This window comes from Bos indicus x Bos taurus, chromosome 20 (genome assembly GCF_003369695.1).
Source record: "Bos indicus x Bos taurus breed Angus x Brahman F1 hybrid chromosome 20, Bos_hybrid_MaternalHap_v2.0, whole genome shotgun sequence".
In the NCBI taxonomy this organism is placed as follows: domain Eukaryota; kingdom Metazoa; phylum Chordata; class Mammalia; order Artiodactyla; family Bovidae; genus Bos; species Bos indicus x Bos taurus.
In genome coordinates, this window is record NC_040095.1 from 11,076,620 (window position 1) to 11,096,160 (window position 19,541).

A 19,541-nucleotide genomic window follows, 5' to 3' on the forward strand; every position below is an offset into this window, starting at 1 on the left:
TGGTGGGATCTCAGCTGATCTCAGCTGGCCACCACTTCAGTTAATCACAGCCTGAAAAACTGAACACGAAGGCTGTGACTAGATGTTCAGTTCAGTTCCCTCACTCAGTAGTGTCCAACTCTTTGCAACCCCATGGACTGCAGCACACCAGGCTTCCCCGTCCATTGCCAACTCCCAGAGTTTGCTAGATGACTGGATGTTATCTAGTCATCTGTGATAACAGATATCTGTGACTAGATGTTAGCTATATTAGTAATAATTCCACGTGAGGGTGGGAATGAGCTTGAACCAGGATTCTCCCTCAGCAGGCTTTGAAAATGACAGGGTGGGGGTGGGGTGGAGGGGGTAGGAGGAGGGGGAGCATAGGAGTGGGAATGATGCGTCTCACTTCTCAGAAGACAGTGCTGCGTTCAGCAGACTCTCATCTTGATAAATTTCAGCAAGCACAAAGGCAGGACGACAGGTGATTTTCCCTTCCTGAGCTTGGTACCAGCTGATCACTTCCTGTTTCTCTAAGAGCTTCCCAGACAGCGGCGATTTGCTCTTTCAAATTTGGTCATTGCCCTCTGGCTTTCCCGTGTGAGTCAGCGTCGCTGCCCTAGTGCCCTCGGCTCCCTCCCGAGTCAGTGTCTGCAGGCGGCCTCCCCAGGTAAATCCCCCTTGTCCTGGTGCGCGTCCCCGCCCACACCGCTGCCTGGGGAAGTGCGCCAGGGGCATGAGTCACCGCACCATCCTCCCAGGCTGCAGCTATTATTGGAATAGTCGCCTCGGCACGCAGCGCACGCTCCCTTCCCGGACTTCACTGTCCTGTGCCCAGGATTTGCAAATCTCTGCGCAGCCCCGCAGCACCCCGAGGAGATTACAAAGTGGTTTGCGCTTAGGTCGCAAGTTTCTGAGAAAGGTCTCCATAGCCCAGGCATTCCACTTTTCCCAACTGCATGCGCCCAGCAGTGGGCCTGCCTTCATGGGTGGCTTAAAAGGAATCCTTTTACAGTTCTGCTTTGAATGTAAAGGTGGTGGTTGTTCAGCCTGTAAATCCTGTCCGACTCTTTGTTACTCCTTGGACTGCAGCACCCCAGGTTCCTCTGTCCTCCATTATCTCCTGGAGTCTGCTCAAATTCATGTCCATTGAATCGGTAGAAAATGAAAAGAAGGAGGGGTGAAAGTGAAGTGAAAGTCACTCAGTCCTGACCAACTCTCTGCCACCCAAGGCCAGAATTCTCCAGGCCAGAATACTGGAGTGGGTAGCCTTTCCCTTCTCCAGGGGATCTTCCCAACCCAGCGATGGAACCCAGGTCTCCTGCATTGCAGGCAGATTGTTTACCAGCTGAGCCACAAGGGAAGCCCACAAGCAAGGAAACAGGAGAGATCTCTTTGGGCAGAAGTACCTGGGGAGATGGAGCTGGGAGGGGACAGGGAAAGAGGCAGAAAACCAGTATCAAGTCAGTGGGAAAAGAACCAGGGATGTGAGAAACTTGGACAAAGATGTGCAGTGAAGAATGTGTTGTGCTTATTTGTGCATGCACGCTCACTCATCCGTGCTTGACTCTTTGAAACTCCAAGGACTGTGGCCCACCTGGCTTCCCTGTCCATGGGATTTCCCAGGCAAGGATATTGGAGTGGGTTGTCATTTCCTACTCCAGGGGATATTCCTGACCCAGGGATCAAAGTGTCTCTTGTGTCTCCTGCATTAGCAGGTGGCTTCTTTACCACTGAGCCACCCGGGAAGCTGGGCTTATTTATACCAACCTAAATATTGAGCTGAATTGGAATTTGTAAGCTCCTTCTTCTCCATGCCAGGGTCACTGATAGCCTGTATCATCAGAGTCTTTACTATTGCTGAGCAGTCTGCCTGCCATGAACCCTGCCAGTTATATGATTCCTGTCTCTGTTTTACAGATGAGGAAACTGAGGTGCTGGGAAATAAAGACCTGAGCTCCAGGTCATGTAGCCAACAGGAGGTGAAGTGCACACGCAAGCAGGCTGCCTCTTAAGCATTAACCTTTGTGACTCAGGGTAAGAATTAATATATTTTGTCCAAGGCAGGGGAGATATGTTTAGTTCATCTATTAGTCTGTGAAATCTAATGTAGAAACCACCTCTTTCAGGTGAGATACTGATTAATGTCCAGCTGATAGGGATCTCAGGAAAGTTCTGGTATTTCTTACAGGTTGGATAATCTTGGAGACAAAGCATGAGTTCTGAGCTCAGGACTCCTAATTCTGTGTTGATGTGGCACTGGCTGAGTTTCTGAGACAGAAAGAGTGAGAGAAGTTAACCTCCTTATATTCCCTACTTGACAAAAATGTGAGAACATGAATATGACCAAAAAAACCCTTTGGCTAGAACATTTTCAGATCCTAAGAGATAAAACCAAACAGCTCCTGGGACAACATGGAAGAGGATCTTGGAAGAAGTTGCAGGTGGACTGTGTCAGAGGTGCCCTAGCAGGAGTAGGCATGCAGACAAGAACAAGGGAGGGATGAGAAATTCCTCTCCAAGTTGCAAACACGTGCAGCATCCCAGGAGCTGCCACTGTCACTTTCCTTCCTGCAGTGACAAGGGGCAGGAAGGGAGCCTACGACTCACTGCACCTGGTGAGATGGTGATGGCACAGGTACTTCCATGAAGAGAGACCAGTTGGTCTTACCCTGTTGCTTGGTGCCAGTCTTATCCTGAGTCTTTCTCCTTCCCCCAGATTGGCCACCTTATAAAGGAAAGAGAAAAGCCTGCTTATTGTCTGCTACTTGAAATGCAACTATTGAAATTAATGTGGAGGAGGAGGCTTATGTTTTCCCCTCACAGATCAGTTCAGTGTAAGGCTTGGGATTGGCAGAGAAGAAGTAGAGATCTGGGATGCCTTTTTATCCCTTGATCTGAAAGGGAAAACTTACACTTCTGCAGTTAAGGCAAGTTGAGGGAGACTGGAAGCTTCCCCCTAAGGATGGCTAACCATAAACTATGTCACTGAGATCTCTCCCCACGTCCTCTCAAGGATGTCTGAAGATGCCCATCTCAGCCTGACTCGAGTCCAGAGAGTACAAGAGGCCTGTCTGAAGTTAGGATAATTGCATCAGACACTTATAGAACACCTAGGAAGTGGTCTGCTGGAATCTTCTCAGTATAATTTTCTCAGTCCCCTTGAGTGAGGTCCTGTTGCCATCTTCATTTTTTCAGATGAGAAAACTGAGGCCTTTGAAATCTGATTTAAAAGTTATTACTTTTAGTAGACCTGAAACTAACATAATATTGTACCATAAATATTCAATTTAAAAATAAATACAAAAGTTAAACAAAAGCTGCAAGTTTAATAGGACTCTGATGAGTAGACATCTTCAGTGATTACAGTAAATGATCTTTAACCAAAATGAAGCAATTAAGTTGGTGATAAAAATCCAAACAACCAGCTCCATTGGGATGAAGAATAGAAGAAATGGGAAGTTTCCCACAAGGGAAACTTGTATGTGTGTGGTGATGAAGAAAGGCAAGAGTCCAGAGGAAGTGTTCATTTTCTAAGGCATTTCACTGAACTCTTTTGTGGCTAAGAAATGTGTGTGAACTACTTCACTGGGGAAAAGGCATTTAAAACCACCAGCGACACCGAAAGAACTCAAAACCACCATACTGTTTCTGCCAAAGCAACATCACCAGATAAATGTACTATCAAAATGAGCGAGTTAGCCAAAGGTAGGGACGTCCCTGGCACAGAGCTGCCTGCTTGCACATCCCCCTCTTGGTTCTGCTGTTTGGGTTCTGTGCATCTGTGTTGCAGAAAAAAGTTCCTCACATATCCTTGGGCATTTCAGACTTTTCAACGTGACCTCCCTGAAAACCTCCTCCAACAAACCCTCTAAAATACAGAACCAGAAACTGCTTCTGTCAAGTCAGTTCAAAGTTCAAGTCAGGACAGAGGTCTTTAGAGAATGAAATGGTACGCTTTGGGCATAGAAAACCATTGTAAAGGAGATGATTAAGGAAATTTAGAAAAAGAAGGATCTGCTATTTTTCAATCCAAAATGGACTGACAGGCTTTGCAGTTCATCTTGTTTAAATCATGGCCATCAGAAGCCTATTGTTTAGTGATTTTCAAAAAATGTTTGCATTCTTGAGGCTTTTTGTTTTTTTTTGTGTGTGTTGGTTTTTCATCTTTTTCTTTTTTCTTTCTTTCTTTTTTTCTTGGATCAAACTCATACTCTGAATATTCATAGACCTTTTCAGGACCTCAACAAAACAGAACCGTGAAAATATAAAATCCTTGACGTGAACCCCCAGTAACACTCATCAGCAATGTTTTTAACTGAATTTTAAAACAAATCAAAATGAGCTTTGCCTTATAAAACCACCAGTGAATTGTGCAGAGTCAGAACTGAAATTATATCTTTTCATAAGTATTGCGTTAGAAAAAAAATGAACATATCAATATCTTTTCCAAATTCATATTCCAATTAAGTTTCTTGCCCTTTCACATTAAACAGGAAAAAGTCCCGCTGGTCAGTAGCACACTTCTCTGTCTACTAAAGGACGCTGTCAAAGCAAGGAACATGACCACTAAAGTGCTACTACTGTAGAGGGTGTCCTACACTCTGTAATACCCGGTGAATGCTGTGGCTTTATCATCTCACATAACAGAAAGGTGACCCTTGAGTTGGACTCTGCCTGCACAGTTTTAAGTAGTTACACATGACAAAAAGAGCTACAGGTTTTGTGATTATGGGTTTCTGGAAAATCCTGGAAGCAGAAGCAGCTTTTTGAGCATAGCAAGAAAGGAGTCATATCCCTTTAAGAAGAGTTTTAACTCTGAACTGACCTCTCCCCACTTATTCCATTTTTCCGCTCTTTCAATCCAAGGACAGGTGAACATGGAAGCCCAAGTCATTTCCTCTGGAAAGATGATCAATATTTTAAACAGTGCTGTGGAGTGGGGGGAGTGTTATGAATCAGAAGGCTTGGTTTCTACTCTTCATTTGACCTTTTAAAGAGCCTTGACAGTTTTGAATAACTTAGTTATCTCAGAGTCAGTATACCCATCTGTAAAATGGGGCTATACATGTAGCACTGTAAGAGGAACAAAGTCAGAGATGGCGTGATCTCTTATGTATCACGTTGGTTGTTTCAAAACCTGGTTAATAACTCTTTCTCTCCCTGTGAACTGCTTAAGATGCAACTTAAACTGCAGTTCATCTCTGCAACCACAGAGATTCCAAATGGAGATTATTTGGACATAGCAGTCACCGCTCCAAATTGGGCGTCATCTCCTTCGGGGAGCATAAGACCGTGTTTAATTTTATTTACTATTTCGTAAATATATTTTTCCTTCAGTTTTATAAAAATACACTTACTCTTTTCTCTCCCTTCATTTTTGCCATTAAGCCTTCAAACTCTAAATGACTTGCAATGGATCTATTTAGGAGTTAGATTTGTCTGTGCTATGGTATGAATATTAATAGAAAGTCCATATGTTTCAAGGCCTTCTGCAAAATATGAAGAAAGTGCTTTTAGCATTCTGTGTAAAACTCTACTGTTAAATATATGTGTGCAATCATTTTTTTTTTTTTTAAAGAAGGGTGCAGAGAGGAACTGCAGCCCTTTCCTGTAGTGAGGGCTTTTAAACCAAACACCACCCCCTCTCCCAGTCTGAGGAAGTGCTAACTAGATAGAGAAACTGGAAAGACTAGTCAGGATGGGGGCAGGGAAGCAGCTAAGGAAGGCTTAAGCAGGTATTTAAATCTCTTTGGAAAGGTGAACAGACTTCTTCAGGATTTAAAGGGGCAGAGTAGAGAAACCAGGGAAACCTTCTATGTCAGATCTTTATTGTGTGACTTCATGAGGTCGCATGCGCATTCCAAATCAAGTACTGATATTCCAAGGTGAAGAACTATCTGGGGATTTTCCAGTCTTCTGGCTTTTCCAGGCCTTTGCTGGTCTCCATAGTCCTGACAGCTAAAGGTCATGGGATCAGAGGCAGTGGGAGCAACAGAGGGGTTTGAACACCCTCTGGCCCAACCTTTTCATCTCAGGGGGATGGCCCAGAGGCTGGGGAGGACCCAGCTTAAGGAGCACAGGCTTTGAAACACCTAAAAGAAAGGTCTTCTCTGTAACCCACTGATCAGCAGGTCTGAAGCCTGCCTAGCAGTATCCTGATTTTCTTTTCAGGTCTCACTAAGAGTAACTACCCTGTATCCAGTGGCGGGAGTCCCAGAAGCCTCGCTCCCGTCTGCCTGCTGGAAGGGAGCCCTGAGGTGAGCTGTCAGCACCTTCAGCGGGAGCAGGACTCTTGCTTCCGGCTGTAGCTCAAAGCCCAGGGTTTGTTTGTATAAAGGGCCAGGGGTGGGTTGTTCCTATAGCTCCAGCTTTTGCATTTGGGGGAGAAAAAATGTCTTGGTCAAAACAATGGGAACGGCAGCCTGGAATGAAAGGAACAAAAGGCATCTAGTCAGAGCCCAGGTTCCCTTCCAACCCCCCACCCACACACACCTCTGCACATATTTCTTGCTTCTCGGCACTTGCCTGACAGGCTGCCTCCAGTGCTTATTTCGAAATACCAACTAAGAAAGTTCCCTAGGACTCTGTTGTGTAGTGTAGGCAAGCCCTCCAGTCTCCCTTCTAAAGCAGAGGGGAGCCAGACAGAAAACCAGGGTAAATTATAGACAAGCTGAGAAGGGGAAAGCCCCACCCCGCTCCCTCCACCTCCAGGCTGTGAATTAGGTCCCTGAGCCAGGCATGACCTCTGGCAGCCAGGAGCACGAGAATGGCCGCCAGAGGCCCCGTTATCAGGCTCTCCCGTGCTTCGGCCTCAGCTATCAGCGCCTTCAGCAGCCTGGACATCAGGGTTGCGCACACGGCAGCTTCGTGTTTGATTAACAAGGAAGCTGGCCTCCAACTCCATCTTCTCTTCCACTGAGGCCTGTTTGGAGACGATCCTGGCTGAGATAGGAGCTGCAGATCACAAGGGATCATTTAAAATCCTCCACCCTTGCTTCTGCCTCAAGTCTCCTCTTCTGTTTCCACACATTTTTTCCCCCTAAAGATTAGAAAGAAATTAATTTGTACTCAAAACTAAAAGGATAGAGCACTCACAACTACAATATACAATTTTTTTTCCTTCTTTTCCTTCTATCTGACATTTTCTGTGATGATTAGAGTTTGATTTTTGTATTATGAAATGCATCTGTGTGTTTCAGAGTTTCTTAGTAACTACTTACAAACCAAAGTGTACATTTTCATTCACACACGAAAAAAGGCAGTATGTACAAGATGGCTAGAGGTAAGGGGTCAGTCATTAGTATAACAAACATCTATTAAGCACCTACTGTTTGCTAGCCCCTGTGCTAGAACTCTGGAGACAGAGATGATAAGACACCCACCTGCCTCCTATAAGCTGAGGGTATACTGTATTGAGAGAACATAATTCTAATCAACGCTTAATCCCCAAATGTTTTGGTTTTTTTTTTTTCAGAGGGATGAGGGTGCCCGAGTACCCATATATATTTATACAAACATTGGGGGCCTAAAAGGGTAACAACATTTATAAAAGAAGAGCAAATCTGCTTTACCCAACTATAAGCCTTAAGATTTCACAATGCTTGAGTTCGTATATTCTTAGCTGTCTGCTGTGGAGTGTGGAACAATGCTGAGTTCTATCTGATATATTTGATATATCTAGGCAAGAAGAAGAGGATAAAAGGAGGGAACAAAATCTCAGTGTCACCTCAAGGGTAGTAGAAGGGGCTTGCAAGGGTAGGGACTTAATGAGAAAATCCAAGACAGAAGGATAGATCCGTGATCTTCACAGCAGAGTGTAAAAAAATAATACACAATCTTCTGTTCATAAGTTACACTTACTAAAATTTTAAAAATACATTAAACTTTATTAATATTTAACAAATAGATTGGCAGTAGTATATGTGTATACTATATATGTTTTTGTTGTTTAGTCGCTAAGTCATGTGAGACTCTTTGATCCCATGGACTACAGCCCACCTGGGTCCTCTGTCCGTGGTATTTCCCAGGCAAAAATACTGGAGTGGGTTGCCATCTCCAGGGGATCTTCCTGACCCAGGGATCAAACCCGAGTCTCCTGCATTGGCAGGTGGATTCTTTACCACTGAGCCACCTGGGAAGCCTGTATACTATATATATACTACTCTATAATGTGTAATATACACATAATGTGTACTTACAGTTGACCCTTGAACAACATGGGTTTAAACTGTGTGGGTGCACTTATATAAGGATTTCCTTCACTAAATACTGCAGTACTACATGATCTGGGTCAGGATAAAGTTATACATATATCTTGTACTAGGAAACGGCAACCCACTCCAGTGTTCTTGCCTGGAGAGTCCCAGGGATGGGGGAGCCTGGTGGGCTGCCGTCTGTGGGGTTGCACAGAGTCGGACACGACTGAAGCGACTTAGCAGCAGCAGCAGCAACCCAGTTAGAGGTCACTGTCCCTAACCTGTGTATTGTTCAAAGGCAGTTAATTGTACACATTCAATCTTCCCTAGGTATCCATGGGGATTGGCTCTGATTAATTCCTTCCCTCTCTGTATGCACAAGCTTTCTATCCTTTGAGAGCGCAGAGCCCATTTCTCCTCTACTTGAATCAGAACACTGTGCCTCTCCTTGAGCCATAGGATATAATGGAGGCAACATTCTAGGTCTTTCATGCCCAGGCTGTTAGAAGTCTAGAAGCTTCCACTTCCTCCCTCTGGGCAGTCAGAGTCTGACCATATGCGACTGAGTTATGGGGAAGCCTGAGTTAGGCCCCTTGAGGGGCACCAAGAAGCTCTCTTAGATCTTCCAGCCTAGCCAACTGAATGTAGCTGAATGAGTGACCCAACTGACACCACAGGGCAGAAGAGCCCAGCAGATAATTCTGAAAAAAGGAGAATTTTTGTTCTAAAGCACTAAGTTTTAGAGGGTACTTTGTGCCACAGCAATAGATAATAAAATTGTCATATCGTATGGTTCACGAATTAGCCCTGGAAGCAAACATATTTACTAAGACTCTTCTTTTCACATATTGCCATCTTAGACAAGAAAGCAAAATTCTGGTGGTCAAGAGTTTGTAGACAGTGAAATCCTAGGGCTGAATCCTAAGACCAAATCATAGGGCCAGGGTAAGCCCACAGCAAATTTCCAAAGTATCATTTTAAAATGAAAGTTACAGATAGATACAAAACACTGGGATTTTGCTATTTTGCAATAACCAGGAACCTGAGCACCGGTGATTATTTTCCCTTTTCCTTTGGCAAAAGTTTTCCCTCTTTGATTCTCTGGGAGTGTTTCTTTAGCTGTATAGGCCAGCTTGTCTGTTATGCAATTCCTTCTAAGTGTTAAGGTTGGAAGTCTGGGAACTACATTTCCCAGCATCCCTTGCCAAAAGAGATTTTAGTCTGATGCTGACAACCAGAGGCAATTGCACGGGACTTGGAAGAGGGAGGAGAGGTAGAAGTTATGCTGTTGCTCCTCTGTCAGAAGTGAGCAGATGTGTGGGGTTCAACAGATATCAGAGTTTGTATTAGATCCCAGACATCTCCCTTTGAATCATCCACCTCAGTGAGTGCTGGAAGCAGATGACATCATCGCCAGCCATTTCCTGTAGTCCCTGAAGCTTCCTGTCTCTAAAGCTACCAGCAAACTTAAAAGCTGTTGCTGTCCCTGACCTGCCCTCCTGCAGACCTTCCAGGAGCTTTGTGTGCATCCAGTTCCTTGTGTTCAGTTCAGTTCAGTCGCTCAGTCGTGTCCGACTGTTTGCGATCCCATGAATCGCAGCGCGCCAGGCCTCCCTGTCCATCACCAACTCCTGGAGTTCACTCAAACTCACGTCCATCGAGTCGGTGATGCCATCCAGCCATCTCATCCTCTGTCGTCCCTGTCTCCTCCTGCCCCCAATCCCTCCCAGCGTCACGGTCTTGTGTTCCTTGTGTTAAATTCCTTCTATTGCCCAAAATACCTAAAATTGTTTCTGTTTTTCCTACTAATTCTTATGACATAAGCCTAAATTTTATTTTATAATGGAAGTCAAGAAAGTAGAATTTCTTTTTTTTTTTTTTAAAGAAAGTAGAATTTCTTTCCGCACAGTTTTCTTCTCTTCAGCTACAGATCTCTTTCATAAAACTTTGAACGCAAACACATTCGCGTCATACAGCCTGGAGGGAGATACATATAGGGGAATTGTAGAATGGAAAGAGGAAGTAACACAATGTGTAGCTGGGGTTCTGGGGCAGGGGAAACTGGCATTTTTCCTGCCAATTAATCAAAGCATGTTTGGTAGGTGGGTTCACAGTCACCAGATTTCGCAAGCAACAAGAGGTCACCTAGTTGAATTAGAACTTTAGATTAACAGTGGGGTATGAGTGTTTGAGTGTGAGTGTGTGTGTGTGTGTGAGTGTGAGTGTGTATGCTCAGTAGTGTCTGACTCTTTGAGACCCCAAGGACTGTAGCCTGCCAGGCTCCTCTGTCCATGAAATTTTCCATCCAAGAATACTGGGGCTGGTTGCCATTTCCTACTCTAGGGGACCTTCCCAACCCAGGGATCAAACCTGCTTCTCCTGTACTAGTGGGCGGTTCTTGACTGCTGAGCCACCAGGGAAACCCCAGATTAACAGTGGAGTAGGCAGAATAATGTCCCACCAAAGATGTTCCTCTCCCAGTCCCTGGAACCTGTGACTGTGTTACCTTATATGATGAAAGCACTTTCAGATGTGATTAAGCTAATGGTCCTGGAAATGGGGAGAGTCTCCTGGCTTTTGCAGCTGGATTCAATCTAATCAAGTGTGTCCTTCAAAGGAGAGAACCTTCACCAGCTGCCATCAGGGAGATATGATTAAGGAAGGTGAGTCAAAGTCTGCAACATCTCTGCCTTTCAAGATGGTGGAAGAAGGCTGGGTGTGCGGGTGGCCTCAGGAGCTGGAACAGGTAAAAGAATAAGTTGTCCCCTAAAGCCTTCAGCAGGAACATAGCCCCCCTGACACCCTGATTTTAGCTCAGTGAGAGCCATATCAGTAAGATAATAAATTGGTGTCACTTAGTTTGTGATAATTTGCTAACAGCAGCAATGGAAAATTAATTTTAAAAAGATAAGATTTTTTTAGTATAAGTATGGCCATACAATATTTAGGACACACATATCTAATACTATTTCTGTTTTGAAGTTAAAATTTAACTGTGAAACCTGTATTTTGCCTGTCAACCCTGTTGATCGGAAAGTGGGATTCCAAAACTCTTGTACATTTCTGCCTTGAATTCTAGGCACTTACTATGTACCAGCCAGTTAACGTAGGCAACTTAACTCTTCTCTTTCATTTGATCCTCACAGCTCTTTGGTGTTGGTGTTATTTGTGTTGGTATTGTTTACAGCTATTTTCCAAACAAGGCAACTGAGTTTGTGCAAAATTAAACAATTGGTTTAATGCAAACTTTAGGAGGTGGTGGGGGTAGGGGTGGGTCAGGTCAGTCTGACGCCAACGTCCATCTTGCTAAGTTAGCTCTGTCTAGTTGGCTAGGCTCGAGCTCCTTTCCTCTACTTGATCTCATTGCTGGAGCTCCCAAAGCTAGCCCCTACTGCTGCTTCCACATCCTCTCCACCCACGTCCTCCTGTAACCTGATTTATGACCCACCCCCACCTCTTCCCCGCTCTGGAAACTTCTCAGAGGTCGGGGCCGGCCTCTAATCTGCCGTCGTTTCTTAGTCGCCCTTCTCTTCACCCTTTGTGTGTCATGTGACTCCGTACTCTCCCCATGGGGGCTTGCCTTCCCCACCCCCAACACACTAGGTTTTTATGCTGTAATATGGAGTCTCCTGCTGCCGCTCTGATGATTTCTCCCCAGGATGGCTAGTTTATGTGTCTAAGCGATCCCCAGAGAGCTAGGAAAACATTATTTCTAAGGGGTGTCTGTGAAGACGTTTCTGGAAGAAATTAGCATTGGAAGAAATTAGTCTAATCTAGACTGATGAAGAAGGTGGTCCTCTAACGCAGGTGGGCATGATTCAATCTGCTGAGAGCCTTGGCCCATCACGAGGCCTTCTTTCTCCCTGTTCCTGTCTCTCCCTCTTTCTGTTACCACATCACCTTCTCTGCTGTAAGCCAAGTTTCCCTCTGCTTCCTCTACAACAAGGATACTGGTGATTACATTTAGGGTCCATCTGCATAATCCAGGGTCATCTCTTCATCTCAAGATCCTAAAGCACGGTGGTAAAGTCTCTTTGGCTATATCAGGTTTTCCGGATAAGCAATGACGATCCTTGGAAGTCATCAGCCGGCCCATCACACCAGGTGATTCTAATTTGCAGTCGAGTTTGTGAACCACTCATAACTGAGCAAACTTCTTCCAGGCTCCTTTGTCCAATCCATCTTGCTCACCATCTTCCTAACACATGCCCATCTCTGTTTCACATGGCTCCTGAGGAAATGCCATCGAAGTTTACCTCTGCCTGTAGAACACATTTCAAATGCCTTAATGGAGACCACAGCCTCTTACGAGCTGACACAAAGACCCTTTACCTTACAAGATAGGTTTTACCACTCTCCCCATGAGCGTTTTGCTTCAGGTAAACTGATTTTCTCACACTGTGGCATTCTGATTGGTTATTTTGTTTGTGCTGTTTCACTAACATGTAAGGCTTTCCTCATTGTCCTGTGCTTACTCAGGTTTTACCCATGTGCCAAGCTGCATTTTTTTTTCCTCAGAAAAGTTCCTCAGATTAGGTGGCTTAAAAAACCACCTAGAGACTTGTCTCAGAGTTCGGAAGCCTAGAAGCCTAAAGTCAACGTTGTCAGTAGGGTTGTTTCCATCTGATGAGTGAGAGATAAGGGTCTGTTCCAGACTGCTCTTCCTGGCTGGTAGATGGCCATTTTCTCCCTGTGTCTCTTCACATTGTCTTCTCTTTCTGCATGTCTGTCTCCAGGGGATCTTCCCAACGCTGGGATCAAACCTCCATCTCCTGTATTGGCAGGAGGATTCTTTACCACTGAGCCATCTGGGAAGCCCCTGTGTGTCTATGTACCTTCCCCATATAGAATTTGAGCTCCTTACATATGTTCATCCCATTATACTCATGACACTTTTGATATGAATTCAACACATACTTGCTGATTTAATTTCAGAAAATCTGAGAGGTTAGTTTGGGGTAAGGAGTAGGCAGAGACAAGTCCAATGATAGGATAGGAACTAATACTCAATAGCGTTGAATAAAGGATTCCTTGAATATATTTGTTGGAGAGAACCTAAGAGAATGCTTTTAGGTGGTATGGTGCTTAAAAGCTATGAGCTGACTAAAAGGAATGGAGAGGGGAGAGAGAAAGAAGGCAAGTCTCTAGATCCTCAATTCATCCAAAAACTGGGTGAGTCAAGCTTAATAGCGTTTTGCATCATCAGCATCACCACCCGAGTCCTAGCTGTACCATGATAGCATGGTGCTTTGGAGGACTTATCAAGCTGACGCATGCCACCCGGGTTGGGCAGTCTGCCAGTCCTTTGCTGGAGGTCTTGCAATTCCATCTGGTGCTCTAGGATACTATTCTGCCTAGTGGGCAGAGACCCTCTGGTCACTTTCATAGAGCCCGTGTACAGATGAATGAGTGGAGGACTGTCAGGCTAACTGAAAAGGGTTGTCTGCATCAGAAGTCTTTGCCTTAGCACGAGAATCTAGGGGAATGAAACGGAGGAAGTCTGCCACGTTAACAAGGGGCCCCAGAGCATCCAAGTGTGTCATCCCTTCAGAGACGATGTCTGAGGCCCATTAAGAATGTGATGAAGCAGAGGCTGGGCTCAACCACTCTAAATAAACTCCCTTTACCTTGAAATAGCACAGAGCTTTAAAAACCTCTATCTTTCCCAGTTTATCTGGACCCCGGCTTAGTCCTTCCTGCCCCACCCTATTCTCCCCAGGGACCACGTGGCTTCCTCGCCTACTTGACACAGCTGGGCTCCACTTCCTGCTGCTTTGGTTTCAGCCTGGTTTCTTGTTATCATGCCCAGGTCACACCAGCTGTCCCTTCCTGGTGTTGACGCTGGGAGAGACCGGAGCTGTTCAGTGTCACCTGGACTCACCAGGGGTGGGGGCTTTCCATGGGCTTTTTTAGCTCCGTGCCCCTGGCCTTTTCACTGCCTGTCAATGGAGCCCGGGCGCCCAGGAATGGCTGCCACCTCGGCTGCCATTCCTGCGTGCTTACCGAGCACATGTGACAGAGCATTCTCAGGGTCCCTTCCTTTCTTGTGGCAGCTGCCACACTCGGGGAAGGAAGAGGGAGCTTCAGGCATCTGATGCCTGCCTGAGTGGGCTGCCCTTCCCTCTCCAAACTCCAAGTGTGGGGTCGGGCCCGGCCCCGTGCCCTCTGGCACTCTTGGAGCAGCTGGGGGTTATTTTTGCAGCCAGGCTGGTAAGGAAACAAGAGTGCAGTTGCCCAGGGCTCTCCTCTGTGTGGGGCTGAACAGAAGGTCAGAGGTTAGGGCGGAGTAGGGCAGGTTGCGTCAGCCCCAGAGAAGGGGAGCTGGGCTGGTGTCGGCCTGGCACATGGACCTTCTCAAAGTCCCTTCTGTCTGGGCTTCTCTTTCAACCACTCAGCTTATTCCCAAGAGTCTGTGGGTCTGGATTACCTCATTTTAGCCCACCAAGCTATTCAAACAACTCTTGACATTTGACCTTCAGGCATTTATGCAAGCTGATGACCTTTCCTCACTCCATCCTGTGTGGATTCAGAATATGATTCTTCTCCCTGTTAGTGATAGAAATGATCAACCTAGACGTAACGTGCATGCCTTAGGGATTCTATATTACTCATGGGTAGATCTCATGTCTCTTGTATTTTTACATATCTTTGTGCCATATTAGTGCTGTAAGTTGGCGACTTAGCAATTTGATTCATGCCAAATTGCATTCTGTAACTTTGGGTTTATGTGCCTGTTACAGTGAAATCCAAAATTATAAAAACTTAACAAAAGAGGCCAAGAAATAGGAGATATCTCTCAGGTGAGTGTAGACAAAAGCATTGCAGAGCTGGTAGGGTGACTGGGCTCCTGGAAGTCCTTAAACAGTTCTCTGGGCTGTTTGCTGTATGGTATGACCTCATGTTCACGGTCAAAGTGGTATCTACTTCTCGGCATCAGGAGGGGTGAAGTAATGAAAGACAGGCAGAGGCCATATGTCACCCAAATCTCATGTAACTTTCCTAGAAGCTGCTCTCTGACATTTTTGCTTATCTCCCATTGCTGCTGCTGCTGCTAAGTCGCTTCAGTCGTGTCCAACTCTGTGCGACCCCATAGACGGCAGCCCACCCGGCTCCTCTGTCCCTGGGATTCTCCAGGCAAGAACACTGGAGTGGGTTGCCATTTCCTTCTCCAATGCATGAAAGTGAAAGTGAAGTCGCTCAGTAGTGTCTGACTCTTAGCGACCCCATGGACTGCAGCCCTCCAGGCTCTTCCATCCATGGGATTTTCCAGGCAAGAGTACTAGAGTCAGGTGCCACATTAACTGGAGCTTAATTATGGACCACGCTTGGCTGCAAGGGAGGCTGGGTAACATCTTTATCAGGACAGTCATGTGCCTGCTACCCATCGTATTATTAAGGAGAAAGGATAGTCGAGGAAAAGGAGCTGCCTTTGCCTCAAAAATGTCGAAAAATAGACTGGGGTCGGGGGCGGCTCCTTGTAGAATGAAGAAGATATGTTTCTAAAAAGCAATCCAAATGATTTACTACTTGAATATAAATTGTAAGGCATTTAAATAAGCATACAAACAAATTATGTAGGTCACTACGTAATATTTTAAATAGAGTTATATATTGGGAAAGTTTTAAAGCTATTTCTGTAAGTAATAATGACTTGTTCTAAAATGTTTTACCCAAGATTGCAATAATCCTCTGAACCCATTAAGTTGGCTGGTGATCTTAAGGCATCAGATGGTGAAATCTCTGGGGTCCCAGTTGCCAGATTTATTTCAACCTAGTGGTAGAAAACAAAATCCCAGGGCTACCAAGTCTGCATATTCTGTTATGGAAGAAACAGGACATTGGAGGAGACTGGTATTTAAATTACTGCAAGGTGTGGGTAAGATGTATATGTGCGTGGGGTAATTGCACAGGTGGGACATCTTTATGTGGGGAGGGGGGGGATTCATGAAGCCACAGGTGAAATAATGTACTTCATAAAGAATAATTAACACCCTTGTGGACAAGTCTATCCCTTGGATGATGATCTCTATCTAATATAACTCAAAATAATCTTTGGGTTTTAGGTTAACTTTTAAAAGGGGACATACAGTGTTCTTCCTTAATTTTGTTCTTTGCTCATTTCTGTGTAAAAGAAAGGATTTGACTTTCCCCGCCGCACCTCCCCGCCAACAAGAGATACTAAAATGACATGAGGGAACAGCCTCAGACTTGATCAGACAAAGAAACCAGAAACAAACTCAAAAATAGCCTTTGAAGGTTAGTTTTCAGATGTATTAAATAAAAATGCTAGTGTTCTTAAAAAGTAATAACATTTTAAACTTTTTCGTTTGTGTTTTCTAAGGCAGAAAAATAAAAATTAGGAGCTGTTCTTAAAACTTCTTACTTTCAGTTATCAGATGTCTTTATATATCTAGTCCTTCTCAAGTCCCACTATGTGAGTAAGTCTGCAGCACCACCTTTCTAAGTTCCCAAAGTTATTCATGATGCTTTGATAAGTAATCTATTAGCAAGGCCAGGTTGTCCCAGGCAAAACAGTATACTAGGAAGATGTTTTACAAATATTGAACGTGTTCTCCAAGGCATAGGTTTTCTGTGATAATTTTAGTTTTGTGTTGTCATACAAGTTACTGTAAGCAATTCTGGACATTGATTTTTTTTACCTTGTACCTGAGTGTTGTTACTCAGTTTCCATACGTGAACTTGCCTTTGTTTCCAAAAAGTAAACACTCAAGAAATAGCAACCTAGGAAAGCCCAGCTCAAAAAGACCTCAGTCTAACAGTGAACACCATGATTGTGCTGCTGGCCAGCATGATGGTGGTACCCATCTTTTCATTCATGGACATGGAGTGGGTCATAAGTAGACGTACGGGAAGTTATAAAAACACTTGGAAAACTTATTACATGGAATTTAATTTTTTCCCACTGTATTTCATTTTGGCACAGTTTTTTTTTTTTTTTTTTTGAGTTTTATTTGAATATAGTTCATTTATAATGCTGTTACCTTTTGCTGTACAGCAAAATAAATCATTCATGCATGCACATATATTCACTCTTCTTTGGATTATTTCCATATAGGTCATTACAGAGTATTACCTGTGGTACACAGTTTTAAATGGCTGGTCAATCTAATATACTGATGACTAAATATTTTTTAACAAAGTAAGAATAATGAGTCAAGCAATAGCTTATCAAAAACAAAAGAATCAAGTGAAAAAAGAAAGAGGCTCTAAGCACACAAATGCATCTTTCTATCCTTAAATACAATCTGGATTATTTCATTTTAGCAAAAACAAAATCACCCTTTTCTTTAAATTATTTTCACTGATTTTAAATTGATCAAGTTTTGTAACTTAACATTTCTTTGGATTTCAGTGTAGTTTTTAAGCTATCTACATATGTTCAGTACTTGTCTTTTTTCATAACTATTTCAGTAAAATGATAGAATATTTCTCAACATTAAAAATCCTGAGAATGGTTATCTTTTAAAAGAGACCACACAATAAGTCTGCAAGATGCAGAACCAGGAGGCTAATTTTTCATGTCACCCTTTGTCAACATTTGAATACCATCTCCCACCTGAACTTTCAGACCCATCTGCCTTCCTGACCCAGTCATTCAAAAGCCCCACAGTTGCATCCAACCAGTGTGAACCTCATTTCAAAGTTAAAGTTTCTGCAGAGGAGATTGATTGACTTTTAGCCTAATAACTACTAGTGAAATGTCTAAAGGTTAGTCTCATAGACAAGGTGCAAGAATTCATATTCAACATCAGAAAGCAAATATGATAAGGGGTGTTGGTTGGCAGAGGGCCAATCCTGTAGGGCTTTGAGTTAATGACTTGAGTTAGAACTGTCATTGTAGGAACTGAGGTCTAAGGAGGGCTCTTTGGAAAATTTGTGACTGTCAAATTTAATGTGACCCATTATACTTCAGATTTTTGCTCAATTGCATATGTATATAGTTTTTATTATTGAACAGTCTTTAGTTCTCCTTGACTTTGGATTTGTCCCCTTCTCATTATCTGGGTACATCCACCCTTGCCTCCATTGTCCCCAGAGCTCATTGCCCCACGTGTGTCCACTCACACACACAGTCCTTGGGCAAGGAAGGGATTGATAGAGTGTAGAAAATACTCAAGAACAACAAAGTGAAATACAAACTAGAAGCAAGATGAAAGTGAGAAAAATTCAGTGCATCTTGTTTTTTTAAGGTATCAAGTAGAAAAATTTTTAAGTGCTCTAATTTTAGTTTATAAATTTGTATTTGCCCATCTGAGCACAGCTGGGATAACTGAGCAGCCTTCTGTTCTTTCATCCTTACATAATACAAGGTTCAACTAACCACTGGAATGCCTGTGCTATCTCTTTTACTGGAAGAGATCTTGACTCTCACAGGTTACAGATTGCAGAGCCAGCCTGAAAGGACGTTGGTTGTTTTTTTTTTTTTTTCAATCTCCTGAAATTGTTACATTCTGACACTGGGAGCTGATTTATGCCCATGCATTGGGAAGGGATACTTGGTGGACAAAGACCAATAGAATGAACAGAATTTGGCTCGTGACTTAGTACTGAGTTTTGTAGTCAGGAAAATAGAACGTTCATTTGTGTTCCTTCAAAGACATTCTCAAGATGTGTCAGCCCATAAACTTCCAAATGAGTAATTTGTAGTCTCAAAGGCCCCCTGAGGAGTGCTCTACAGAGTAACCTTCAGGGATGTCAGGCAACTTGGATCCTTCAGAGAGTACCTGGCTTTCTCAGAACTTTCTTAAAGCCTCTCAGACTTGGGAAAAACCTTTCTGATAAGACGGTTCTTCCATATAATTTGACTTCATCCTTTTCAATGATCTAAGGTTTAACGTTTAAGCAAAAATATGAAAAATTTGCAAATGACTTCAAGCTTCATTTTTCAGTCTGTTTAATTGGAGGCCAAATGGGAAAGTATACAAGTGAAATAGTGCATGGCTAAGGAGTTCTAACTAATATTTCCTATTATGACAATCCAATAGGTTGATCTACTTTACACTATGGAAGAGGAAAGGCCAGTCGCTAAACCTGTATAAGGATCGGCTATAAAACAAGGACGGTGCCCAGCTCAAAATGGCTGAGATTATGTAAGTCAGTCACTTCTTACAGTATGAGTGCATATGCATGGCAATTATAAATATAGGTGTATCAGGTAGCTATTGCTTTCTTTGTTAAGAAAACAGCTATTTATTTTGCTTACTTAGGCTGGAATTAGCTGTCTGGTGCTATGAGTTTAGCTGGGCTCCTTTATGAATCTGGAGTTCATGACAGAGTGCCCAGGAGTCTCTGCTTCTGGAGTTGGCTGGTTTTTCACTAGGAAGATGGAATCGGTGGTCCCAA

The 19,541-nt window shown here is 43.8% G+C and overlaps 1 long non-coding RNA gene across 2 annotated transcripts; it reads left to right on the forward strand.

Moving 5' to 3' along the window:
* The first annotated feature begins 478 nt into the window (after nt 1-478).
* Nucleotides 479-19,292, forward strand: LOC113879118. 2 transcript variants are annotated; one of them, XR_003507205.1, is made up of 4 exons: nt 479-649; nt 1,900-2,016; nt 6,154-6,239; nt 19,184-19,292. It is a non-coding gene; the product is annotated as an uncharacterized LOC113879118 (long non-coding RNA). The 2 variants fall into 2 exon arrangements; XR_003507204.1 differs by lacking the exon at nt 6,154-6,239 and having other exon boundaries at nt 518-649.
* The last annotated feature ends 249 nt before the right edge of the window (nt 19,293-19,541 follow it).